Here is a 27,369-nt window from a genome sequence, read left to right on the forward strand (position 1 = left end):
GTAATTATCAATTAAACTTCTTAAAATTGAAGTTTTAATTCCATTTTAATACCACTGGGAAAAATAATAATGGAAGGGATAAGTTGGCAGGTATGAGAATAGATTAACTCCTCCCGAATATTATCTAATATTGAAATAGCTCTTCTACCAGTATTTTCACTTTTCCCGGCGTGAACGTGTTAATCTGATAGTGCAAGAAAATAATTCTCCGACTTTAAACTTCGTTATATATTATTGAAATAAAAACTCATAAAATATTCCGATTGGAAGATTACAATTTTTAAAACATTTGTTGAATTACACGTCGTTTATTTAAGTATAACATATGAAAGAATCAGGGGTGAAAGCGAGACGGAAAAGAGGAAAGGCTGGTAGTAAAACCATTTCAGTTATAGCTAGTTTTCAGGACGAGTTTAAATATTCTTTTCTTAAACTATTTATCAATATCTACTTAATCTAGGAAAAGAAGCAGAGATGCCAACTTGCTCCGGACAGCAAATATGTATTTTAAAGTGGTAGTTTATCAATTGTGATTCTTGGTTTAATAAATTCAATTTAGTAGATTTTTATCCACCACTATTTCTAAATAATTCGTAATCTCATATAATTCACCACTTTAGAGTAATTATGTCATGTTATACCTTTTAAAATGCAAGCAAAAATGGCCAAATATTTGCAAACTTCACTTGTAGTTATTTACCCTTTTTTTAATTATTTTGGCGTGTCTGGAGCAGTTGGCATCTCTGAAGAAGTAGTTTTATATATATGCTAAAATTATAAAAGAAATCTTGATAGTTACAGATATTTTATTTTTCTCAAAAAAAATGCTTTTAGGAAATGTCTTTGGTACCAGTTTTTGCTCTTTTCCGTCTTGCTATATAAGGGCTTTCAGCTATGGATAGAATACCTAACATATCTTAAATAAACAGCGGTGTGAATTGCGCAAACTATTTAAAATAGACAGTCATTTTTCCATTATAGCATATACAATTTTCTTGTATTATCTAGCAATTTATAAATAAAATATAGCTTGCTCAGCATGCTAGATGTAAATCTTTACCCTGTAAGTGTGTAGGAGCTCAAAATACAGGGGTTGATCGAAATAATGGAAACATTCTATACTAGCTCTAAGTAATAAATTTTTCTTTCAGCAGCAAATGTTTTGGCAAAACTGTTGGCTCAATTTGAAAAATCATGCTCGAAGCTTTTAAAAATGATGACATTTTTACTCATGCAAAAGTGTATAACTTATAAATATAATTCTTGAGAATTTTTCGTAATTAGCAATTTTTGTAATTCTTTTTTTTTTCTGTGCGAAACTAAATGACATTGACTTATGGAGCTATCTTGTTTCTACTACATAAATTCTAATAAAGAAATCTTGAGGTACCACTCTTTATCTTTTTTACAAAAAGGAATCGTACCATTAAAACAGGGGGAGGAAAAAATCAAAGAAAGTGGTTAAGAAATATTGAAGAAACAAATTGTTAAAACTGTTATCTATCAATCAAAATATAGTTGTAAATTAAAGGGAATATATGTTGAAAATGCCTAAATTAATTCCTAATATTAAAGTAAAATTAAAATCCTTAGAAATTTCATGCTTTTTTTGTCACCACTTTTTAAATTTTTCCGGGTAGTGTCCACCCCACAAAAAGATGCTTGGCACAAATAAGTTAAACCCCTACTTTGTGTGCTCGAGTTAATTCGAGCGCGCTAAACAGGTCAAACTGTGCACACTCGAGATATTTCGAGCGGCGTTGTATTTTATGCTGCTATAATTTTTCACACTCGAATATAATCGAGAATTGAAAATAACAATGTGGAAAAAAAATCGTTTTATTGATATTTATCATTTACATAGGATTGGGAGCTATAACACTTATTTATTCAAGAATAAAATATACAGAGATGCCAACTTGCTACGGACAGCAAATATACATTTTCAAGTGGTAGTTTATCAATTGTGATTCTGGGTTTAATAAATTCGATTTAGTAGATTTTTGTCCACCACTACTTCTAAATAATTCGTAGGCTTATATAATTCACCACCTAATAATAATAATGTTATGCTAAACCTTTTAACTAGAAAGCAAAGATAGTCAAATATTTGGAAATTTTACTTTTTAGTTATCTATCGTTTTTTTAAAAAATACTTTGGCGTGTCCGGAGCAGATGGCATCTCTGAATATAGCCTTTTTCCATGGAACAAAAGCGCAGTATATCAAAATTGTCCACCAAAAGAAAAGACAATGTTCGAAAGTGTGTTTTTTTCACATTAAAAAAAAGTGACTTTTTTTTGGCCGTTTTTTTTCCAAAAAATCTGTGAGTTAAAGGGTTAAACATAATACAAACTCTGTACACCTTCTTTTATCAGTAAAACTATTTAAAAAAATCAGTCAACAAGCCTGGAAAGAACAGCCAGATTCGAACTATCTATAAAACTAATTAAAAACTATTTTACCGAACTATTCAAAAAATGCTTCGATTTATTTTGTACTTCAATTGCTGAAATTTGAATTATTTAACCTGGATTGACTGATTATAGAAATTTTGTAGGTAGTTTTTAAATTTAAACGAAAAGGAATAATATACTTTAAATTTAAGTTGTTTATCTGTAAACAGTATGAGGAATATCGGAGCCATTACAATTAAATTGACATTCAATTACAGAAGCCAAGGATCCAATTTAATCCGAGAGCATTGATTTACAAGAATCGATGAGTGTTTAGGAGAGGTCAAACTGTGACAAGGCGTAGGACGAACGCCTACAAGGAATTAAACAAAAGTTGAGTTTCGGCGGCACCGATCTTCTGACAGAACCGGTTCATTAAGAAACAAAGCACATTACCTTATATAGAAAACGAAAGTATTCAGTCATTTGGTCCCTTACTTAGTGGCTTTCTAAAGTTTAATTCTAGGTCTCTTGATAGTTGGGCGCTACGTGTCGAACATCATTCTAAATGATGCTACAAACAAATGCAATTGAATTAAATCAGCAAGTTTAATTAAGATGCCCGAGGATAATTCGCATGTTTCGAGCATTCAATTAAGGTTACAAATAAAGTTGATATGCAAATACTGAATTAAGTTTGAAGTTTGGGATTGAATTTATGGATCTATTTCCTGCATTAAACTCAAAAGAATTTTGTTTGGAAACAGTTATAATTCTTAAAAAAGGGCGCAGTGTCCAATTAACATTAAAATAGTAGTAGGAAACTCAATATTTTTCTCGCTATTTTCAGATGAAACGAAATATTTTAACAACCAAAGCATGTTAACAGTTAAAGTAATTATATTTAGTTCTGAAATTGAGAATGGTGGCATGTTTTATTTATTAAAAATCAATAGCATATTCAAATTTTTGCAGAAAGCTGCGAATACTGTATACTGTAGTATACAGCATACTGAAAAAGTTACTAAAGTATATTGTATAGTCTAACTATCAGCGCATGTTAATAGTTAAAGTAATTATATCTAGTTCAGAAATTGAGAATGGTGATATACTTTATTTACAGCGGAATCTAAAAATAGAGAGTATATTTAAATTGTATACTACAGTATACAGTGTACTGAAAAAGTATAGTTTACGCTGTATTGAAAAGTTATTTTAGTATACTGCATACTATACTGTTAGCAGTAAAAAACATTCATAGCCAAGTGATAAAAAGAAGTTAACGCCCACTTTGTTCTTTTCAAAGAAGATTTTCTAACATTGCAATAAAATGAGAAGTGAAAAATCAATTATTCAATCAGAATGAATCAATTAGAAATATTTTTGTACTTTGTTAGAGCATTGCTGCCAATTTTCCCTAAGATTTTGTCTTTATTATTAAAGTGCTAACAAAACTTTTATTTTTCTAAATAAATCTTTAACTTCTAAATTATTTTAAACACCTCTTCTTTTAACTATAGACGTAAATTCAGGATAAACATGCAATAGAGCTCTAATTGACCTCTTCGAGACGTGTGAGTCATACATGCATTCTCAGGGTGTCGATAATCAGAGCAAAAAAGATAAAACTGGTAGACAAACTATTTTCATAGCAGTTTATTTGTGGGGGGGGGGGATAATATGATAGTTTTTTTTTAATATCACCAAGACTTCCTTTCGAGTAAAGAACAGTTCTAGAACTATATGTTTTGATTATTAATAAAATGAAGCGTATTCTCTAAACAAGTCCATGAGATTTTAACCACTGGTATTACAAACTGATGACATTTTGAGTCTAAAATATGGTATACAAAAAATTAAGTTAAATAAAAGCTATCACTTTTATTTATAAACTGTGACTAATAATAGTTGATAAAAATTTACGCTTTGAGTCTAGATTATTTCTTCCGTAAAAATTTCAAAATAGCAACCACGAAGGGGTTGCTGCGATAAATTCTAATATTAACACGTTCACACCGGGAAAAGTGAAAATACTAGTAGAAGAACTATTTCAATATTAGACAATATTCGGGAGGAGTTACTCTATTCTCATACCCTCCAACTGCTACGGAATTTCCGTAGTTTCAGAAATCTTCTTTTCAGACGGTAGCAAAATTAATGTCTTAATATTTAAAAAAAATTAATTTTAGCGTAACTTGTCCATTATTACTTTTAAAAGTGCAGGCCATATGGCTAGATTCTTAACCCCTTGGGGACGGGTGATTCAGAAAAGCATTCGTACAAAATCAGGATCAGGACGTTATTAAATAAAAAATGGTAACTTAAATGTAGTCGTTTCTAATTTGACAGACTTACTTTGCTTTGACTTTAATTATTGTTAGCTTAATCACATATATATAATTAATTTTAGTCCAAAGTATACCTAAATAATTTTATTTTGAACAAAGTAATAGTGAATTAAATAAATCAAACAATTTTAACCCCGCCCACAAATAAACTGCTGAAGAATTACTTTGATAACCAGTTTTATCTTTTTACCCTGGTTGATACGGTTTTATGCTGGCACGTATTTGTGACAGTCGGCGCGAAAGGGTTAAGGCGTTCTCCACAAAATAACTGCAACTAAATGACTTTTCATATGAACGTTTAAAATATTGTATTATTTATAGTGGTGGGAAAAATAATTTTATATCGAATTTATTTATTTATAGCAGATATTTTCTTTTCATGGTACCTCTTTGAAATTTTTGCAATTAAATTTAGTTCATAGATATCCATCCCATGAAAAATAATATGTAGTGACTTTTACAAATAGATAAAAATGACATTGTTTGATTCACTTTTATTACCACTTTAAAATTTTTTTAAGACCCACGAAAACTCTATTTGCAAATTAATAGTACATTTTGGAGAAACAAAAATAGATCTGTTAACCATAATATAATAATAATATAAATATTTGTGTTTGGATACGTTTGTTTTTTCTGAAGGGTAATTGTTAAAATTAGAAAATATCGCATTAATTTAAACGCAGATTTGATACAAGTTTCTATTTAGAAAGACTTTTTATCATCATTGCAAAATGTAGATTCACGTAGCAAAAATATTTATTTTAATTTCAATATTTCATATTACTTAACTTTTGTTAGTTTCGAGAAATTTTTTTAATGCAAGTCATTTTCAAACAGAAGCATCTCCTTACATTATATAAATTTTTCCCTTTCTTCATTTTTTTTAATATTTAAAATAACTATTCAACAAAAGAAAAGTTCTGATCGTTAAAACAAGTTTCTCGTATGTAAATTCGAAATCGTAAAACATAATTGTTAGTTTAATCATACATATAATCAATGTTAATTCAAAGTATAACTAAATAGTTTTATTTTGTACAGAGTAATGGTGAATTAAATAAATCAAACAATTATAACGCCGCCCACAAATAAACTGCTAAAGAATTACTTTGATTACCAGTTTTATCTTTTTACCCTGGTTGATACGGTTTTATGCTGGCACGTATTTGTGACAGTCGGCGCGAAAGGGTTAAGTTCTGATAAAAGTTTTATGAGAGTTCCATTTGCTTTAAAAATTTCTACTTTGGTTCGCTACCACTAGAAATAATTATTTTCAAAATCCTCATAAGTTGGAGGGTATGTCTATTCTCAACAATAACAACTCACTATAAGGAAATTTATCACGGCGAAGCAATTCAATATAAAAATTGCATCCGTTGAAAACAGTCGGTAGTTATGGATTTTTATTATTCCCACAAAAAAAACTAAAAAATGAAATTTATTGTTACCAGTTTTTACTCCGGTGAGCTACCAAGATGAGACAATCTAGCGTGACCCACCGGTGGGGCACCCCGACGTGAACGTATTAAGGTCTAGAAGGTACTATTTTGTCTTTGTCTTATATTACCAAGAATAAACTTTGTTAAAAGATGCCTTAATCTCTTCGAGACGGGGGAGTCATATGTGCATTCTCAGGGTGTTGATAAGCAGGGTAAAAAAGATAAAACTGGTAGCCAAACTATTTTTATAGCAGTTTATTTGTAGGCTGGGTAATAATAGTTTGCTTTTTTTAATTCACCATTACTCAGTTTGAATTGAAAATCATATAGTTACACTTTTAGCACACTAACAGAGATGCCAACTTGCTCCGGACAGCAAATAAATATATTAAAGTGGTAGTTTATCCGTTGTGATTCTTGGTTTAATAAATTAAATTTAATAGATTTTTATCCACCACTATTTCTAAATAATTCGTAGGCTTATATAATTCACCACTTTCAGGTTGTAATGTTATGATGTACCTATTTAAAAGCAAGCAAAAATAATCAAATATTTGCAAAATTTAGTTGGTAGTTATTTACTGTTTTTTAAAATTATTTTGGCGTTTCTGGAGCTGTTGGCATATCTGCACTAGGATTGAATGTGCTAGATTTAAAGTGAAAGCAAAAATAAGTCTGTCAAATTAGCTGTGCACAAATCATGATTCTGATTCCGTACGAATACATTTATAACTCGTCCGTCGAGAAGAGTTTAAATCTGGGTTCCAGGATACCATAGGATTCCCTGGAACTTTGACAGGGGTTCCGCAAGTGATCGCTTTAAATGACATTAGGTTGTAGATTTCACCAATTGTTCCAGGCGTAAAAATTCTTAACAGTAAAACACAATCACAGCCAAATTTCTTGTAAGTAATTTTTTACAATTTAAATTATTGTCGCGTTTGTTATTCATACAAAATATTTTAGAAAAAAAAACAAACATTAGCAACCTTACCATTCATTATTTTAAGATGTTTGTGTTGTGATAAAATAAAGATGGAATAATAATTTTGGTAATTTGAGTAGGATAAGGCTTTGACATCCCCCCCCGTTCTGTGATGAAGATGTTCTTTTAAGAAAATGATTAATTCAAAGAATTTCACTAAGTGTAAAAGGTTGAAAATCCCTCTGCTACGTTTCAAAACATGGTTGTCAAACTAATGGCTTAACTTATTAATTATCTTAAACAAAATTTTTGTAAAGTTTTATTTGTTTGCTTGAAGTAGCATTACAGTTTATGATTTTCTATTTCATTTATAATTTCATGTTTAATTTATGATTTTCTATTTCATTTATAATTTCATGTTTAATTTATGATTTTCTATTTAATTTTACGATTTATAAATTATTTTTTTTATGATATCAGGAATGCTAACTACTCGGCTTTCTGCAAAAGTTATAATAAATGGATAGCGATTTAAATAGTAAAACTTGCTGAATAAGGATAATTAATAATTGCGTAGAATAATGAAGTAACAGTCAGCATGTTTTAAGCGCTCAAAAACAGGCGCTCATTTTCAAGACTAGCAAGATGTGAATAATAAGAAACAAAAGTGATTTGAAACAGAAAATGAAAAGTTACCTACAAAATGGAAAATTAAAGGCGAGAAAACTTAAAAAACCACAGTAATCGAGAGAGAAAAAAGATGTAAAACAGAACAAGAAAAACCACAGTGGCGAGTGGGGCAAATCAGAGTTAAAAGCATTTCCCCACGTTATGGTTGTTAGTTTAACATAATTGTTAGTTTTCAGTCCAGACGGTTTTTTTGCTTAAGATAAATTATAAAATTTAAAATTAAAGCTTCGTTGCGAGTTAAAGACATTTAAACTGCGTTTTTTTTAATTTACCTTAGCTAAAGCATTGTGGAGAAATTAGGTGTAACCAGCATACCGTCTGTTTGTTATCATAAAATCCATCTAACTATATTTATTAGTAGGTTTATTTTCCCTTTTACAAAACCATAATAGCTTTGTTCTTTTTTAATGGAAGGATTAATAAAGATTTCGTTTGATCGATCAGCTTTGGAATTTTCTGTCTACAAATGACCTATGACAAATAACTACAAAATGGTTTTTGTTTGGAAGCGATTGTAGTGGAGAAACAATCAATCAAACTAATCCACAATTTCTATCCCAGCTGATTAGAGAACAAAAGTATATATCATTAAACTTGATCGATGGTTAGGAGAATTGATTTGATGAGGCCTAGTCGGAAACTCCAGAATTGATTTAATAAAGCCTTTTGTTTTATTACTTTTACTTGGAATTCTTTAAAACATTTTAGGAATTGTTTGCGCTTATAATAAGAAACATTTAAGTAAATGTAATATTTTAAGTTACAGTCGTTCATTTTTTTAGTTGGTGTGTTGAAATCAATGTACGCTAATTTATGTTGAAATAATATGTATAAATTCTGCTCCCACCTTAAATATTTGGGAAAAATATTTTGTAAAAAGCCGGAGAAGTTAGCGAAAATAGTTAAGAGAAAAAGTATACGCATTACATGAATTATACAATACTCTAGTGATATCTAATTAATCCAGAATTCCCTCAGTCCTTAAAAGTTTTTAGTAGTGGTATTAAATTTAGGTTAAAGCTAGGTTAGATTTCCCATCTTAATATACCACTTTTACGTTAAGTAATTTACCAAGCTGGAATTTTCATGCTTTCTTTGGAAAACAATTTTTAATGGTGGTTGTACAAAAATTAAAATATCGACATAGGTTTTATTTTCGTTACTACTTTTTGCTACTAACACATTATTTACCGAAGAATTTTTGTAAGAATTAACGAGTGTGGCTCTCGAATTCTTTCAAAATGTGAAAAAGAAAGAAAATCCTCATAATATAAATATGAACGATTTTATTAGAAACTTTTCACATGTGTTCTTAATTATGTACTATTTTATGTCGTTTAATGTTATCATATTTTCTTAATATGTTCTATTTCAAATACAAAAATAAAATTTTACTCAAAATGCGTAAAAGTTTGCAAATACAACTTACAGAATTACAAAATGAACTACACAACGGAAACATAAAGTAAATTTACGGTAGGCTAAATTTGAATTCATAATATTTTGTCAATTGCATTTGGCTGTCGAAAGACATCATGCAAGTCGTTTTCCGTCAACCATGTGTTATCTATCTTTGAAAAATTACTTATCTACATTTTATTGTATTAGAAGAAAAGATTTTGTTGTTTTTTTAGTTGGAAATAAAAATGCACGCATGCAAATTTTATTCTGGAAAAAACTATCTGCAGTTTCGTCGGTGTTTGTTATACTTCCTTTAGAATCTCCTGATTATATGTAATTCGAGAGTATATGTAAGATGTGGGCTGGAAAGGCACTTACTGCGCCACTGTTAGTAAACATTGTATGTCATAAAAATGTCATTCCTCAGACTGGTGGTACCCGTACCCTCAGGGTTTACGTGAAATCGTTTCAGGGAGCGGGGAGTTCACGAAAAAAAACTTAAAATGAGATTTACTACTCCTTCCGACTCTTTTAAATAGATATAAAACCAAAATCAAATGTTATAGCAATGAATTAATGAACATTTTAAATATTTAAAAAAGATGTCCTACTAAAAGTGCAAATATTATTATAAAATTATAGAAATACAAATGTTCTAGGAATACAAATATTCTAGGAAAACAAAATTACAGGAATGTAAAATTATGGGATTGCAATAATCGGAATACAAATATAAATATTTTGCAAATTATAGGAAATTTATTACAAAAATGAAGGAAATAGAAGAATTGAAAAAAAGACGCAGATTCTATTAAATTATTCTCGACATAGCACATTCATCTTTTATTTTCTCACGAACTTCTCTTTATTTATCTTTAAAATTTTCACATCAAAACTGTCCTTCTCTTTTCTAAAGAAATTGGATATATTTCTGAGCCTTGCCATAAATTGCCTTACTTTTTTCCATAAGCCATTCCATTTTTTTCCTTCCATGAGATAAGTTATAACCTTTCAGAAAATGTCAATCCATCGCTGAAGACTGAGATTCAGACACATCCAATAAAATTTCTCGTCAAATAAAAGACGGGGCTTCTAGTTTATTTTTGAAATGTGTTTGGGACCGGCTTCTCAAAATAACTCACGAATACTCCCCAACTGACATTTCCTGTCAGGCAGATGCTGCAACTTTTTCAGAACATGTCAAGTTCATCTACGATCCTTTTTGTTGATTGTTATCATTTTTTAAAAAAAAAAGAAGTTAAGGGGTCGTTTAGAGAAGTTAACTTATGATAAGCATTTTCAAAACCAGATGTATTCTAAACTTGGAGTCATCATCATGACAGTGTATTTAAATTAAGTGCTCATGATAGAGAAGCAAACAAAAATTCATTCTTGTTTGCAAAACTGTTTTAAAATTAGAACTCTTCTGCACGAGGAAGTGTAAACTAAACGAATCTTAATCTGGCATTTAGCTTAATGTTATCTTTAGTTCTAAGGTTGGAACTTTAGGATGATTATTAGAGCGTTCCATTTTTATTTTTTAAATCTGCGAGAAAGTAAATATTTTGTGGGCACAAACTAATTATGGGAAATTATTAATGTACTAGATCAATTTTTTTTCTTTAAAATATGTTGACATCGTAGAGAACTGTAATCACATTTACCAAAGCATTATGATTGTTTGTGTGAGGAGATAAAAATTTTGTTGGCACACTCTAACAATGGAAAATTATCAATGTATTAGATCAATTTGTTTTCAATCATGATGAATTAATGGAGTACTGTAATCACATCGATCAAAGCATTGTGATTTATTTCTGTGTGAGGAGGTAAAATTTTGTTTGTACAAGCTAATAATTGAAAATTATAGATCAATTTATTTTCAATCATAATGAATTAATGGAGTACTGTAATCATGTCTATCAAAGTACTGTGTTTTATTTCTGTGTGAGGAGGTAAAATTTTGTTTGCACAAGCTAATAATGGGAAATAATTAATGTATTAGATCAGATTATTTTTAATCATAATAAATTAATGAAGCACCGTAATCACGTTTACCAAAGCATTATGATTTTTTCTCTGTATGGAAATAAAAATTTTGTAGGTAAAACCTATTATTGGAAAGTTATTAATGTATTAAACGTGATTAATTATGTTTCCTAACATATTACTGTAATCATGTAATCGAATGCAACCAATAAGTAGCACATTTTAATAAATTAGAAAAAAAAAGTTATTCTTAATTTGAACGCGTTCATCGTCATCAAGTAAATTTTTCCGAAAGATATTGATAGCAGCATGCCTTTTTAACCGTTTACCACCCAGACTCATATTTTGCATCAACGAGAAAAGTGCCTTTATGAAAAATGTGGAAGCAGGTTTGCATATAAATTATATGGATATTTTATTTAATTAACAGTCAATTTGGTAAAAAAAAGCATAGTAATTGCTCGATTTTAGAACGTAATATATATCACAAGACTTATGAATAGATTCTGGTTGATAGAAATATTCTACTTATCTTATTGTAAATGCTAAGTGTGAAAGATTTTAGTTACATTTACTTACAGTCTGTAATATTTTAAAAAAGAGAAATATGTTCTAAAGTACAGTCTTGAATGTTATTCTCGTCAAACAAAAATAAATATGGTTTTAATTATAGGTTTTGCTCTCTCCTGCCTTGTATCCTGTTTATATTTTAATTAAATTTCACACCCATTTGTAGTATTTCCTTTAAATTGATAACGAATTTTTCGTAAATATGAACACTTAAAAATATTTATAATTTTTTTTATCAATTTTTTTCCGATCGTTGACTCAAATTTTTAGAATCAAACAAAATATTACTGTTTTGATTTCAGAAACATGTATGTTATTAAATTAGTAGTACAATGTTCTAAAGTTATTTTGTTTTTAGAAAACTGAAACCAAATTTTCAATACAAAATGATATTTTTTATTTGAATCTGTAAATAACCAGACCAGAGGTCTATCAATAGATTCCAACCACGTTTTAAACTGAAAAATCTGCAGTAAAGAGGGACTAAAAAATTAATTGAAGTCATCACTTCCTCATATAAGATAAGAAAAGCAATCTTAAATCATTAAATACTTTTAAAAATGTTAGTTTCAATTCTGCAACAGAGCAAGCCAAAAATTTGTTAATCAATATTTAAATTAATAAATGCGTCGGAAATAATGATGCAACTCAGAAAGCAATAAATAAGTTAATTTTGAAGTTTTAATATATGCAGTGTCTGGAGTCCTTATTAACCCCTTCGGGACGGGTGATTCAGAAAAGCATTCGTACAAAATCAGAATCAAGTTGCAATTAAATAAAAAACGGTAACTTAAATGTAGTCATTACTAATTTGACAGACTTACTTTGCTTTTATTTTAATTATTGTTAGTTTAATCATATATATAATCAATGTTAATTCAAAGTATAACTAAATAGTTTTATTTTGAACAAAGTAATGGTGAATTAAATAAATCAAAAAATTATAACTCCGCCCACAAATAAACTGCTGAAGAAATACTTTGATTACCAGTTTTATCTTCTTACCCTGATTGATACGGTTTTTTGCTGTCACGTATTTGTGACAGTCGGCGCGAAAGGGTTAAAGAAAAAACCGAAATTATTTTTTTTAAAAATGGAAGCCGTGATAGCACCAGTGTTTTTTTTAATTTTATAACCACTGTTGCAATGCTGACCAAATTCAATTTCGTAGTCTTGTAATTTCGAGCTCAACGCAGAAGACAAGGGAACTCCTGGATGAAGCAGTGGGACAGACTAGTCTTCATTGAGAACTTTTTAATGGAACTAAGGATAATGGAGAGGAAAACTCCAACGGTTAGCCCGACGGGAAGGGGATTTTAACTCATGATCCGAAAATAACACTGAGGATTTTATACGTCAGCACTGTGGTCGGTGCGAGTCGGGAACAGAATTCGTATTCGAGCCTGATCACCTCATTAAAAGGCGTTTTCTCCATCTCCTGAGCCACCGAGGCGTAATCTTTTATTATTAGGATTCATTTGGCAGAAACTAGACAGTTCTGCCTACTATAATATATTTAATAGAGCCGTGGGGACTGATAGAGAGCTCGCCTTCCAATGATTTGAACCGGATTAGAATCCCAGAGAAGGCTGATCGATACGAATTCCGTAACCGGCTTGCACCGACCACAGTGCTGTCGTATAGCATCCTCAGTGGTAGACGGATCATGGGTTAGAGTCCCTTTACCGTCAGGCTCACCGTGGGAGGTTTTCGCCGTTCTGCTTTTCATGTAACGCAAATGCGGGTTAGTTCTATCAAACACTCCTCCACCAAGGCAAATTTCTCTAAATACTTGATCCAGGAGTTCCCTTGTCTTCTGGATTTATTTCAAAATTTCAAGGCTACGGAGTTGAACATTGGTGTCGCAAACCCTAAATTGAGTCAGCTATTCAACGAAATAAAATATATTTAATATATTACGGCTATTTAAACTTAGATCTGAATTCAAAACATGGGATTTATTTTAAAATTATCCGGTAGATAACAGAAAGAATTATTACATGGTTAAAACAAATATGTTTTACCACTTTTTCATCCAAGTCTTTCAGATATAGAGAGTTTATGTGGCTGAGCATTAATGGGTGAGAAAAGTCATTTATAACAGAAACAACTATCGCTTAAACTTTGAAAATTCTGGATTAAGTTTTTAAAGCAATTTGTACACTGCTTGAATAAGTCAATCTAAATTCTTCTTGGTAAAATAAAATGGTAGGATGTTTTATTGGGAGAAAAAATACCATCGCTCCTCCTGTTCGTCGTTGTTTCGTTTTAAAAGTTAAATAAATTGTCTTTTCGTAAATCGAGACATTATTTTTCAGTCTGTAAGCGAAAGACAACTTTTGTTTTCATTATTTTATATTACATTTTGTGCTTTGAAACTTCTTAACCAGCTTACAAAACTTTGGAACGATGTCAGGAATATAATCATTTATAAAAATTGGGACAGCTTATTTTTAAGTTAAATGTAGTTGACATATGGTTAAATGTACTGTTTATTTTGAAAAATAAAGTAAGTTTCCACCAATTTAAAGTTTGGAAAGCTATTTTTTTTTCATTTATCTAGTTCTTTTTCAAACATTTTGATTCTTGTGTCAAGAACAGCTATGTTAAAGAATAATACTAAAACATTTTTAAAACAATCAGAGAACTCAAAACAGCAGTAGTTATATATTTTAAAAATATTTATAAATTTTACTAAATTGATTATTAAATATTAATCAAAAATGTTTTTCCATTTTTTAGTAATTTGTAATAATTATGAAACATAATAACAAGATAAATGAAAAGTCCCGCAGTGGGCTGATCGTTAAGACACAGTTCCCAGCAGATCACCGAAGTCAAGCATCACTGGCTGCGGTCAGTGTGCGGGTGGGTGACCACTTGGATCAGCCTGCTTAGGGACCGAGGGTGTGCAGTATTGGTCCTCGTTAAGCTGTTCTACCGTAAAGTGCTCAACTTCGCGTGCAGATCGTCGGACTACCAAAGCGGGGGTGTCATCCCCTCTGCAGAGGATCAAAATTGTGATGGCATGTCTTCGGATCCTCCTCAGGGATGTTTCCCAGACCGTTGCCACTAGCCCATTGTGCAGCTCTAATGCAACGTCAATGAACTACAACAACAACAACAATAAACGAAAAAAAAAATCATCTGAATTCTTTAAAAACTAACCATAGTTTTTTTGTTGTTGATATATCAGGTCGTATGTACCAGGTTTTTAATGAGTTGCATAAATGTGTAATTCCTGACTTATGATGTTAATAGAATATTTTTCCTTAAGCAGCTTAAAAGAAATTGGTTTCACAGAGAGGTAACCTGAATGCAACTGAGAATATATTACAATTATGAAAAAAGATTATGAAATACGAAGTAGCATATTTCAGCTTTAATTAAGTGGATATTTTTTTTTTGCTGCTACTTTAGTTTTGAAAATCGCAACAACGAGATTTTCAAAAATCTTATATGAAGGATGTAATAAAAATAAATACTACTTTGGATACTCATGACTTGCTATCTAAAAACTTGATTCTAAAATTTAATTTCAATTGCTTAAATTAAGTTTGATTTTCATTAGGAGAAATTTTACTAAGTGGTAAAAAATACCGGTTAAAACGGAAAACTTTTTCTGAGATATTAAACTGCATCGTTAACACTTCAATGCATAATTGTTCATTAATCTATCTCAAGGCTGAGATAGCCAGGTTGGTAGGGCGCTGGACTCGCGTTCGTAAGAACGGGAGTTCGAATCGTGCCTGAAGAAGTGTAGTAAATGGTGACTGGTGCACGTTAAATCAATCGGGTCACAAAGTGAATGAAATGCTGTTCGTACCAGTTTTTGTTTACACTGATATTGTGCAGTAATTAAATAGCTAGATAAACGACATTGATTTGAAATGAAACGATGCATCATTTCTCAAACACAACTCTTAACAGTTTCGTCTGAGGTAATGCCAAAAAAGAAGACTGACATAAAGGCATAATTAATATTTAAAATGACAATAAAAAAGAAATCGAATGTAAGATTTTACATAAATTTAACTCTAGAAAACGATTACATACTTGCCAACATCTACCTGTAGGGTAAAGCCAATTAATTTAAGATTACATATTGGTGTTTCGTAAAAATTTTGCAAATAATTATAACCAGAATCAGTCCTAGTCCCAGTGTTTTGATTTTATTGGGCACCTGGGCCACGAAGCGACCCCTATCCCATTCATCTGGAATTTTAACATTGTTTTGGTTGAGCATTGAGGTAAGCAGGCAGTGGAGTTGGTTTTATGAATATTTCAAGCACTTTGCTTGAATAATTAAAAAGGAATAAAAAAATAGTATGAGCAGCTTGCTCAATAGTTGTGTTTGTTTGATTTTGAAGTTGTTTAGAATTGTATCAGCATAAGGAAACGTTATTTCCAGAAAGTTTGATGAAATTATTTGTTTTGATAGTTATGATTTGAGGCGTCGAAGGTGAAATGTGAACCAGAATCAGAGCTAGCAAGTCTATCATAGATATGTTTAAATTATTCAAATGTAGTGGTATATAAAATCATTTTAAACCGTATTTATTTAATGAACTTAGAAGCAAATTTACTAAAGGAAGAATTGGACATAAAAAAACGAATTTTGCTATCACTAGAAAAAATTGCCCAACAAGGTTGAGCAAATTGTCATATTCAGGATTGTCACGGGCGAATAAAAATGCAAAAAAGAGTGATTAATGAAATAAAAAAAATTAATAAAAGAGATTAAAATTAACATTCTTTTAGCATATTTTTTTCAGTTTTCTATAACAAATGTATGAAAAATAAGTTTCAGTTTTGAAAATGAATAATTTGAATTGAAAATTATAATGATAGTTGCGATTGGACAATTAAAGAGATAATAATTAAATAAAAATGAAGTGAGTTTCTACGACTTTTAATATTTTTAGTCACCTGTGACATCTGTGCTTATCTGTAATTGTAAGCAATTAATGATCGGAACTAAAAGTTTGCACCTTGCAAGGGAAACAAAACGCACGCTTGTTAAAGATACTTAAACTTTATTATAGTATTTTTTTAAATATTATTTCAAAATTCAGTAACTTTAATATTAGCCCAACTTTGATTTCGAGCAATTAGAAATTGCCTTACATTTTTTTATGGGAACTAACTTGTAAAGAAAAACAAATATTCTAATTTTTTTTCCTTCTTCTAATCTTTAAAAAAAGAATTCAAGAGCTACTTTAAAGGTCACATAATTACGCTGTCTCTTATTCGTACAAATAATAAAACAATACTTTCATTCATCTAATTAGCGATCTTAAACATAATTACAAGTGAAAGTGTATTCGTACTCAGAAATTTTTTTGGTTATCAAAAAAAAAATGTAATGACTGCTTATTCATCGAGTCACTTAGAAATTGACACATTTTTTGCATAAAACACCAATAAAATGTGCCTTTTTTTTAAAAAAAATAATGCAAAATAATGCTTAGTACGTTTGACACTGTTTGTTTCGGTATTTTTATCGATGCAAAGTTCGGATCGGCCGAAACGAGCATTGGAAGTTAATAACTTTGCTTCAACTTACATACCAGCAATATGCAAAATATTTTTTAGTACGTCTGACACAGTTTGTTTCGGTATTTTTATCGATGCAAAGTTCGGATCGGCCGAAACGAGCATTGGAAGTTAATAACTTTGTTTCAACTTACATACCAGGAATATGCAAAATATTTTTTAGTACGTTTGACACGGTTTGTTTCGGTATTTTTATCGATGCAAAGTTCGGATCGACCGAAACGAGCATTGGAAGTTAATAACTTTGTTTCAACTTACATACCAGGAATACAAAAGTCATTTTAAAGGATTGCAATATCTTAATAAGAATGCTTGAGCCGTGCTGGCTCAGAAGATGGAGCATTCGCCTCCCAATGAGGTGAAACGGGTTCGAATCCCAGCGATGGCTAGTCGAAACGATTCCACAGTCGACCACAGTGCTGACGTAAAATATCCTCAGTGGTAGACGGATCTCGGGTTAGAGTTCCCTTATCGTCATCCTAACCGAGGAAGATTTTCTTGTTTTTCCTCTCCATGTAACGCAAATGCGGGTTAGTTCCATCAAGAAGTCCTTCACGAAAGCAAAATTTCTCCCAATACTTGATCCTGGAGTTCTCTTATCTTCTGGATTGGGTTCAAAATTACAAAGTTACGGCGTTGAACATTGCTAGTTGTAGACTAACTAAAACTCAAAATTGGTCGTAAACTCAAAATTGGGTCGGTTGTTGGTCGGTTATAAAATAATAAAGTTATAAATAAATCTGACATTTAACTTTTTATGCTTATTTTGCTTGACACAAATTTTGCTTGGGTAAAAAAGACTGAAAGCTTCAAGAACGATTTTTTTAATTGCGTCAACAGTTTTGCCATGAAAAATCGTCCAAACTGTTGTTGCTAAGAAAAATTGCTGACGTAGAGTTTGTTTATAAGTGTTTCGCAGCCCCTGTATGTGAAATGTCTGCAATTCGAAAATTTGCCCCTTTGAAACATAGTTAGCAACTTTTAAATTTTTTGCAAAATAATTTCTCCTCGGTTTATTTATTTATTTTTCAGAAAAAATAAACACTCGAATTAAGAAAAATAATAGAATTAAAAAAATATCCCTAAGCGCATATGAGACGGTGGTAATAGTTTTCAAGAATATTTATAATTATAGAGTAGATAAAAACATAAAAATTTGAATTAAAATGTTGAAAAGAAAATGAAGAACTTAATAAAAGACTTGCTATTAAATTTATTGTAAAATATCGTTCGTAATTTAATTTTTAAATTTTGATAAAAATTTTTTACACATGTTTTTAACCTTTTCTGGAATAGCAAATTTCTATTGAAAATTTTAGTCAGACAAGACATTAGTATGACATTAGGTTCTTCATACTAATTGAAGCGATATATTTCGCTGTTTGAAGAGTAGCATTTGATGAAAGTTTAAATAGAATTAGTTTTATATTTTTAATCGTGGTCTTAACTTTTGTTGAATAAATTTTGCCAGACTTGCAACACTGCACCAGAAAGGGTTAAGCGCTAATGAAATCGATATTCATTTAATTAAACTTAACTGTCCCATTAGATTTTTTTCACTAAGTTGCTTATCTATCACTTTTAAATGTTGCGATTTGGCAACAGTAGCCCCAAATGAGTTAAAAAAAATACTATTAACTGACATTTTTTACTGAAATATATGTTTCAATGAAAAGTAACGAATAAATGTATCCGGGTGAGAAAAATTTAGAGAAGGCGAGTGTTGAGGGTCAGAAACAAGGCCTGTCAGTCAAACATCGGGGTCAAGAGCTTACGATGAACATACAAAGCATGGTTCGAAAAACATGCACCATGATTTTTTTTTTAAAGAAGAAAAAACAATGGAGCTTCTTAAGGTTGCGGGAGGTTTTTAGGATGGTAGCCAAAAAGAAGCGCCAAAAACAACACTCAAGGTTTAGAGTAAAAATAATGACACGTGTAAAGTGTCATATGAAGAAAACAGCTGTTTTCCCTATGAAATCTATAGCTATTTACCATCAGCTTCTTACAAAAGGAATATGGCTGTATGACATTCTATCTTTATATCTAAACATTTTTAAGGATATATTTTTTGTATGATTCCATAGCTTTTCTTATTTGTTCAACAAATTGCTTCTTAAAAAGCCATTAATAAGATATGTATTTATATTTCTCAACTCAGTAAACAAACGAAAAAAAACTTTTTCGAGTTCTATTAAAATGAAGCAATTCAACTCAAACATTTAAATTGTTCTTTTTGCTGGCTACGCCCAGTTTTAAATAAAAACTTTTTTTTGCATTAATTTGTTTTAGATGTTTCTTTGAAAAATTGATTGCTTAAAGAAAAAAAAAATTCAACAATTTATTAGGATTTTAATTTTTGATAAATATTTGTTGCAAATAAGCTAATCAAGTACAATTATACTCTCGTAAACAAAATTAATGAATTGGTGGTTTCGAATTCTATGAATTTAGCCGAGTTAATTTATAATTATTTAGTTTTCAGAATTTAGGTTGTTTACACTTAAATGGGTGAAAGTTTTATTTAATTTATTTAATTTATAACCGGCTTTGAACAACCTACCCAATTTCGAGATACGACTATCAATGTTCAACTTCTTAACTTTGTTAGTTTGAACCCAACCCAAGTAAACTCCTAGATCAAGCATTGGAAAAAACTGCTCTTCGTGGAGAACTGTTTGATAAACCCGAATTTGCGTTACATGGAGGGGAAAACCATGGGAATCTTCCACGGTTAGCCCGACGGCAAGAGGACTCCAACCTAATGACCCATCTACCACTGAGGATATTTTATGTAATCACTGAGGTCGGTACAAACTAAGAGCAAAATTCACAACAACCAGTCTCAGCTAGGATTCGAACCTGGCTAACCCCATTCGGAGGAAAACGCCTCCATCCCTTGAGCCATCAAGAGGTTCGATAATGAAAAATTTATTTAATTTTTAAACTGTCGTTGAACAGCCGATCCAGTTTGGAGTTTACGACTACCAATGTATAACTCCGTAGCCTCGCAATTTTGAATCCAATCAAGAAGACAAGGGAACTCCTGGATCAATTATCGGGAGAGATTTGCCTTCTTGGCGGACTTTTGGATGAAACTAACCTGCATTTGAGTTACATGGAGAGGGAAACAATGAAAATCACCCATGGTTAGCCTGACGCAAAGGGACTCTAACCCATGATCCGTCTACCACTGAGGATATTTTACGACGGCGATGTGGTCGGTGCGAGCAGAGGGCGGAATTCATATCGACCAGGCAACGCTGAGATTTGAATTCGGAGCAACTCGTTGGGAGGTGAGTGCTCTATCCCCTAAGCTAGCACAGCTCTATAGATTCTATTTAGACCTTTTAACGAAAAAGTTTTTTAGTGATATAGAAAAACAATTGATTTTAACAGCTGTAAAATAGAAATGATTTTAATTTTACGTCAATTATATAAATTCAGTTGGTCGTTTATTGCTCATATATTTAAGGTGCAAACAGAATTGATCGGTGCGAGCCGAGTGCGGAAGATAATGAAAATTATTGTTATTCTTTAGAGAACATTAAAATATAATCCTGAAAACTGTATTCAAATTTAAATTTATTTGAAATCAGAATTTTAAAACGTTTTTTAATTCTCTAGTTTAACGTTTTTATCAGAACCAAAATTTTTTGTGTGCGCGAAATTTTCAATTATAAGTGAACCTTGATAATTTTTCATCTTTTATCTGACAGTTTTAAGATGGTTTACTAAAACATTTTCTACTTACCAAGCATCGCTCTTACGAAAACTTTTAAGCTGAGTTATGTTTAGACTGAAGAATCTGGAGATTTGTTTTACGACTTTATATACAAAAGAATAAAGATAAGCTGTTCTGTGTGTGTTTATATTTTAAGAGCAATTTTTAACTCTTCATTTTCTGTAGAAAACAATATTTATATTAAAAGCTCTTATTCTCTTATCTGTTATCATAGAATTTATTTTCATTTTGATTTGCCATTTGTATCTTTGATTTTGCAATTTATAACTACATACTTAGAAAAGGAATTTACATTTACATTTAAAAAATTGATATCGATATAATCTTGCTCGATATAAACAAACATGTATAGTGTGAAAACTTAAATCTAATGATTGGATTGCCACTGTTACTCTTGGTATAGAGCGCTTGCCTCTTTATGAGGGAACTCAGGTTCGAATCCCAGCTGTGACTGGTTGATACGAATTGTACTCCCGATTTGCATTGACCACAGTGTTAATATCCTCAGTATTAGATGGTTAATGGGATAGCATCCCCTTGCCATTGAGTGATTCGTGGGAGGTTTTCGTTGTTTCCTTTTTCATTTAAATCAAACGTAAGTTAGCTCCAGCAAAAAGTGCTCCACGGAGACTGCCCCCATGTTTGATCCAGGCGTTCCTTTGTCTTCTGGGTTGGGTTCAAAATTACAAGGGTACGAAGTTGAGCTTAGTGAGAGTTGAGTAGTCGTAAACTCAGAATTGGGTCAGCTGCTCAACGCCGGTAAGATAATAAAGTATAAAATAATGATCAGAATGTCACATAATAAGCAGAGATGCCAACTTGTTCCGGACAGCAAATATATTTTTTAAAGTGGTAGTTTATCAATTGTGATTCATGGTTTAGTAAAATCACTTTAGTAAATTTTTATTCTCCACTATTCCTAAATAATTCGTAGGCTTATATAATTCGACATTTTAACATAAGTCATGCCATTTAAAAAGCAAGTAAAAACAGTCAAATATTTGCAAAATTTACTTTGTAGTTATTTAACGTTTTTTTAAGTTATTTTGGCGTGTCCGGAGCAGTTGGCATCTCTGAACAAAGTGTAATTGTAGTAAACATAATTATGTAACAACTTCCTTACTAATTCATACCTGCCAACTTTTACGCATTTGGCGTAAAATTTTATTTTAATATTTAAAGTGGTAGTAAATATATATAATTTTTTCTTTTATAAATTAATTTTTAAATGATTTTGATCACCACTATTCTTAACAAAAATTAAGCATCTATATCAATATGTGTTACTATCATGGTTGTCAGCTTAAGCTTTTTCAAATACAACGTATTTTTTTTGCTTAAAATTGAAATTTTAATTCCATTTTAATACCACTGGGAAAAATCATAATGGATGGGATTAAAAGCTGGCAGGTATGCTAATTCTATGCAAACAAATGTTGTTTTGACTAGATTTTACAAGGCAAAACTGTTGTCACTGTTTGAAAAATCTTGCTTGAAGCTTTTAAAAATGTAACTTTTACGCATGCAAAATTTAGATTGACAAAAAAGAGAAGAGAAAATTAATAACTTCTTTTTATAGTTTTGAAATCCTTTTATAAATGCAAAATTTATATTTTAATGGTTTATTTGAAAAAAATATTATCAAAGATCTTCAAAAACAGAAAACAAAGAAGAACTACAATTCCAGTAACCTATAAATATTTTTTAATAAAAACTTTCCATCAGTCTAGCCGTCTAGTTCGCACGCAACAGCGCAATTCTATAAATTCAAAAATCGATTTAAGTATCCTAGCAATATTTTTTTTTTTTCGTTCACGACCTTATTTTTGCTTCCACTGTTAGTGGAAAAGTAGCATTAAACATTCCGCTCTGCCATTCAAGTTGAACATGCCTATTTATGGGCAGTGTAAGTCTTGTTAATGATCTCTACTCCTAGACGCCCACGTTTTCGGTGTCGGGCGATCAACTGGTAGTGCGAGGTATAAGCAACCTACTCGAATTAAATGACTGTAATATTATTGATCAGATGACGTAGTGCAAGCAATTCTACTCCTGAAATTTCGTAAATATTGTGATATTTTTCGTGGGATGATTTTGACATTTCGTGTGAAAGAAAAAGAATGAAATGAGGCGTATCTTTTAATTTTTATTTCTTTGTTCTTTAAAAAAAATCATAGGCCAAATTCCAAAGTAAACTGACCTATATTTTTTCGCCACTTATTTAAAAATAAGTAGAAAAATTAAAGAATGCAGATTGAATAAATCAGAAGAAAATATTATTTGCGATTGCAAATAAATTTTAAAAACTCATCAAATACCAAGTGTTAAAATTTATTCAGAGCTTTTATGCGAAATTAAAATCAATAAACTAATCAAAGAATGAAACTAATTTACAAATTTAGAAAAAGACAAAATAAGTAACATTCAAAATAATAAATCAAAACAGAAAAGCGCTTAAAGTAGCTAAATCCAAATTTGTTTTATTTCAATTTAGAAAGACAGAAATACAATTCTATTTGAAGAATTATTGAATTCTATTGCTAGAATTGTATTTCCTAAATTAAAATCAATAAATCATAGTTGAAAATAAGTTATACTGAGTAAAAAATAGGATTAAATGTATAATGTTTAAACTATTATAAAAAGGCCACATTTTCTATAATAGGGTTTAGAGAATGGTGACAAATATTTCATGGAACTCTTGGAAACTTAAAGGTTTTAAATTTACTTTAATTTCAGGAACTAACCTCACAAAGTTTTACAATCTAGATATTTTTCTTTTAATTTTCAAATATATTTTAGTAGATAGGAATTAGCAAAAATAATTTCATTTTTGAAATTTTTCGCGGTTGTAGCTACCCTGCCGTAAGACTTTGGGCTTTTCTGGCCGAGCTGTCTCACCGATCCACGCAGTCCTCAGTAGTGTGGAGGTAACAGGCTCGAATTTCATCGTTACCCAAGATGTATTTTTTGATATCTTTCGCTAATTTGTGCTGTTTTTTTTTTTTTTTTTTTTTTTTTAAAAACTTGGGAAGGGCTTATAAACCATCGTAGTAGTGAACATACAATACTGCATATGATTGTTTAACAACAAACAAATAAAAACTGTTAGCATTTTTAAATTATTTTAAACATGTCTTGGATTGAAAATAAAAAATATGTTAAATATGTATTGTGGAGAGGTTTGATCCCTAAATTCCAATGGTATATATGCTACGGTCATTGTAATTAATTAATTAATATTAATAATCACCAGTTTATTATTAAGAGTAACTAGTCTAACCGGTTATTACTTTAACCGTAATATATATATAATAAATATAAAAGGTCTTCTTTAAAGCAAGTATTGATTTCTTTTTTCAGCCTAAAATGATTTTTCTACTGGAAGAGATTTTATCTCTCAGCCAACTTTTATCCCATATTCTTTCTGCCTCAACAGATTTAAATCCTGAGAATTCTATAGAACTTTGCTAGACTTTTTTTTCTATTTCTTTTTCATTTTTTCTGGGAAGCTCAGGTTAAATTAAAGGGAATCACCAATTTAGAACATAAATCGCGCGCCTTTGTTGCATGATTAATGTTGTCGAATTGCTGACTTCATCCTTCGATTTTATCACATGGAGTGATTGCTTTCTCGTCTGCTCGAAATTGGTAAACTGTGCTGCACTTTTTCTTTGTCACTTTTTAAAGATTTCCTCATTTCATCGTAGAATGTGATTAGATTAAATTTTTTTTTCACACTCTCATGAGGCATTTAAGTTTAATTTCTTTTCACTGAATTTAATAGTTTTAACTGAATAAAATTTAATGCTCTCAGTATACAGTTTTTTCTATCCAGTTTATCATTCGGAATTCAGTTGATCAGCTGAAACTTGTAAGAAAAGTTATAACATGTTTTTTTTTAAATAAATGTTAGAAAAATAATTATGTAGTTTAAAATTTGGTATATTAGGAAAACTTGAAGTTATTGTTCCTCATCCTTAATGCATATACAACCTGACTTTATTTTATTAATAGGAGGTAAGCTTAAATTAAATTTTGCACAACGAATAGTTAATGGTTTTAAAACTAAATAGATCGGTTTAATGTTAATTAAATGTTTTATTGACTAACTTAACGCTTAGAAAAAGTTGTTTGAATTCAATTTTTAATAATTTTGTTAAGGGAATTAGAGAAAATCAAGAACGTTGTCTATTTCTCTTAATGTATGAAAAACGTTCACAATCACCTTTTTTTATAACGTTCAATACAAAGATTGAATTCTTACTTTTACACAAATTAGAAATTAATAATCAAAACTTGTTTCGATTAGCTGACAAAAATTTTTGATAGATTTTATTAAAAAAAAGACCTTAATAAAAAGGAAATTGAAATTTCAGGACTGAGAATAATTCAACATGATCAAGTATTTGATATAGCATGAATGATATGAAGTCATTTTATTAATTAATTATCTATTTGAATGTCATGAAATTCTATTTTGTCTTTTTAACGAGAATGTTTTCGAGTGGTAATGAAAAACAATTGATTTAACAAATGCAAAATAGAAATTATTTTCATTTTACAATAACAGTAGGAATTCAGTTGGTCGTTTGTTACACACACATTTAATGTATACATATCTTTTTGATCGATTGTAATTAGCTTAAACATTTTGTTTCTTGGGCCTTTTTCTACCAGTTTTTAAATTTTTCTAGAATTTGGCAAACCTGTATCAGGAAACAAAACTATTAGCCATGGATAGTTACTTTTCATAAAAAAAGAGGTTCAATGCTTAACTACGAAATTTCCACAGTTTCAAATAATATTTATTACAGTATTAGCATAGGTTATGTATTAATATTTTAACCCTTTGTACCCAGATATCGCCTCGAAAGCGATATTAAAGTCCCAACTCTAAAATTAAGATTTTTTAAATTTTAATAATTGGCAATCACATTATTTTATGAATTTTAAAAATTATATAAAAATACTGTATTTGTAAGTTAAATGATTTAGTGCTTACATTAGTTAAAACAGATTTTAAAATACCAGGAGTACAACGCGTTAATAAATTAGAATTAAAATAATTTTTACCTCCATTACATATAAATAATTTAAACAGTACTTGTGTATTTTCACTTGCATCGTGTTAAAATCATTTTGATACAAATTTATTTTTACTTAGTAATTAAGAAAGAGAAAACACAAATATTGCTGTGAAAATATTTACATTTGAACCACTTCCAAATTTATTTTCGGATTTTGTGATAATGTTTGACAGAATAATACGTAAATACCATAATTATAATACATATTATAAAAGGACGGAATAATACGTAAATACAGTAATATATAAATTTACTTATAGAAATGGTCGTGTACTTAAGTTCTGATAAAAGATTTTAAGAAAAAGAACTAAACAAAAAAAGAACGCTAGAAAAAAAAAGAACAAATTTTTTTGTTTTAGTTTAGTTTTACTGGAAGAAATCTTTCGTGAAAAACCTCAAATGCTGGAAGGAAACGCTTTTGTATACAAGAATAAAAACAAATAATTTTTACAATCTAAATGAATTTGTAATATTTGAAAAAAAAACAAATTAAAATAAAAAAAAGTTTGTAAGAAGAAGAACGAAACAAAAAAAGAACTTTAGAAAAGAAAAGAACAAATTTTTTTCTTCTTTTCAGTTTAGTTTTACTGGAAGAAATCTTTTGTGAAAAACCTCAAATACTGGAAGGAAAGTCTTTTGTATATTGGAATAAAAAAAATTTTTTTTTACACTCTAAATGAATTTGTAATCTTTGAAAAACACAAATTAAAATATTAACTTACCAAAAATAGCTGAAAGCAAGTTCGAATAGCCGCTAGAAATCCGAGAGAATGTTAATGTTTAAAACTCACAGACGAAAGAATAGTTTTTAACCGAACTGGATCCAACAACGGTCTAGTAATGAGTGAAAGTTATAGTTGGTGTCTCCCTACGCATTTCAAATTTCTTCCTATGACGAAACGTCTCCTACCTTCTCTCAACGTCTTTTCTTTTTTGTCTTCTGCGCGGGATGAAAAAGTGATTAAACTTGTGATGAAACTTGGCATACAATAGAATAAGGGACCGTAGTTTTATCACGATTTAGTTTTTCTTTCAAGCTTCTCACTGAGTCATATATGTTAATTCTTTTGTGAAAAATTTGGCATGGTGCCCTGAATTTTAAATATAATCGATAATTTTTGTCATTAATTGGGCATGACATTAAATTGAGACTTTTCTCCATTTAATATCAATTACCACACTTAAAAAAAGATCAATTGATTAAAAGCGCCTTTAGAA

At 30.1% G+C, this 27,369-nt stretch overlaps 1 protein-coding gene across 1 annotated transcript in view; it reads right to left on the reverse strand.

Annotated features, from left to right (window-relative positions):
• Positions 1-27,095, reverse strand: part of LOC107450530 (alpha-crystallin A chain) — a 35,970-nt gene extending 8,875 nt beyond the window's left edge. The window contains exon 1 of the mRNA XM_016066346.3: positions 26,874-27,095. The gene's annotated coding sequence lies outside the window, so the exon portion shown is untranslated. The remainder of the gene's footprint in view (positions 1-26,873) is intronic.
• Between the last annotated feature and the right edge of the window lie 274 nt (positions 27,096-27,369).

This window comes from Parasteatoda tepidariorum, chromosome 9 (assembly GCF_043381705.1).
Source record: "Parasteatoda tepidariorum isolate YZ-2023 chromosome 9, CAS_Ptep_4.0, whole genome shotgun sequence".
NCBI lineage: Eukaryota > Metazoa > Arthropoda > Arachnida > Araneae > Theridiidae > Parasteatoda > Parasteatoda tepidariorum.